Here is a 1,967-nt window from a genome sequence, read left to right as displayed (position 1 = left end):
TTCATTCACTTGAATGATCAGTTCACCTCCATCAACATCAATCACAGCCTTAGCTGTGGCTAGGAAGGGTCCGCCAAGGATGATGGATTCATCCATGCACTTCCCAGTCTCTAGGACTATGAAATCAGTAGGGATGTAATGGTCTTCAATCTTCACCAAAACATTCTCTACAAGTCCATAAGCTTGTTTTCTTGAGTTGTCTGCCATCTCTAGTGAGATTCTTGCAGCTTGCACTTCAAAGATCCCTAGCTTCTCCATTACAGAGAGAGGCATGAGGTTTACACTTGACCCTAAGTCACACAGAGCCTTCTTGAAGGTTATGGTGCCTATGGTACAAGGTATTGAAAATTTCCCAGGATCTTGTCTCTTTTGAGGTAATTTCTGCCTAGACAAGTCATCCAGTTCTTTGGTGAGCAAAGGAGGTTCATTCTCCCAAGTCTCATTTCCAAATAACTTGTCATTTAGCTTCATGATTGCTCCAAGGTATTTAGCAACTTGCTCTTCAGTGACATACTCATCCTCTTCAGAGGAAGAATACTCATCAGAGCTCATGAATGGCAGAAGTAATTCCAATGGAACCTCTATGGTCTCATTTTGAGCCTCAGATTCCCATGGTTCCTCATTGGGGAACTCATTGGAGGCTAGTGGACGTCCAGTGAGGCCTTCCTCAGTGGTGTTCACTGCCTCTTCTTCCTCCCAGAATTCGGCCATGTTAATGGCTTTGCACTCTCCTTTTGGATTTTCTTCAGTATTGTTTGGGAGAGTACTAGGAGGGAGTTCAGTGATTTTCTTGCTCAGCTGACCCACTTGTCCTTCCAAGTTTCTAATGGAGGACCTTGTTTCAGTCATGAAACTTTGAGTGGTTTTGATTAGATCAGAGACCATGGTTGCTAAGTCAGAGGTATTCTGCTTAGAACTCTCTGTCTGTTGCTGAGAAGATGATGGAAAAGGCTTGCTATTGCTAAACCTATTTCTTCCACCGTTATTGTTGTTGAAACCTTGTTGAGGTCTCGTTGATCCTTCCATGAGAAATTTGGGTGATTTCTCCATGAAGAATTATAGGTGTTTCCATAGGGTTCTCCTAGGTAATTCACCTCTTCCATTGAAGGGTTCTCAGGATCATAGGCTTCTTCCTCAGATGAAGCTTCCTTAGTACTGCTTGGTGCATTTTGCATTCTAGACAGGCTTTGAGAAATCAAATTGACTTGTTGAGTCAATATCTTGTTCTGAGCCAGAATGGCATTCAGAGCATCAATCTCATGAACTCCTTTCTTCTGATTAGTCCCATTGTTCACAGGATTCCTTTCAGAAGTGTACATGAATTGGTTATTTGCAACCATTTCAATCAGCTATTGAGCTTCTGTAGGCGTCTTCTTCAAATGAAGAGATCCTCCAGCAGAGCTATCCAAAGACATCTTGGATTGTTCAGAGAGACCATCATAGAAAATACCTATGATGCTCCATTCAGAAAGCATGTCAGATGGACATTTTCTGATCAATTGTTTGTATCTTTCCCAAGCTTCATAGAGGGATTCTCCATCCTTTTGTCTGAAGGTTTGGACTTCCACTCTAAGCTTACTCAATTTTTGAGGTGGAAAGAACTTTGCCAAGAAGGCATTGACTAGCTTTTCCCAAGAGTCCAGGCTTTCTTTAGGTTGAGAGTCCAACCATGTCCTAGCTCTGTCTCTTACAGCAAAAGGGAATAGCATCAGTCTATAGACCTCAGGGTCAACCCCATTAGTCTTGACTGTGTCATAGATTTGCAAGAATTCAGCTAAAAACTGATGAGGATCTTCCAATGGAAGTCCATGGAACTTGCAATTCTGTTGCATTAGAGAAACTAATTGAGGCTTAAGCTCAAAGTTGTTTGCTCCAATGGCAGGGATAGAGATGCTTCTCCCATAGAAGTTGGGAGTAGGTGCAGTAAAGTCACCCAGCACCTTCCTTGTATTGTTGGCATTGTTGTT

At 42.3% G+C, this 1,967-nt stretch overlaps 1 non-coding gene across 1 annotated transcript; it reads left to right on the top strand.

The window, feature by feature from the left end:
- The first annotated feature begins 1,473 nt into the window (after positions 1 to 1,473).
- On the top strand, positions 1,474 to 1,577 carry LOC130971758 (small nucleolar RNA R71). Its single transcript, XR_009082968.1, has one exon. It is a non-coding gene; the product is annotated as a small nucleolar RNA R71 (small nucleolar RNA).
- The last annotated feature ends 390 nt before the right edge of the window (positions 1,578 to 1,967 follow it).

Source organism: Arachis stenosperma, chromosome 3, assembly GCF_014773155.1.
Source record: "Arachis stenosperma cultivar V10309 chromosome 3, arast.V10309.gnm1.PFL2, whole genome shotgun sequence".
NCBI classification, from domain to species: domain Eukaryota; kingdom Viridiplantae; phylum Streptophyta; class Magnoliopsida; order Fabales; family Fabaceae; genus Arachis; species Arachis stenosperma.
The sequence above is the reverse complement of the archived record's forward strand: the minus strand, read 5'-3'. Positions and strand labels throughout refer to the sequence as shown.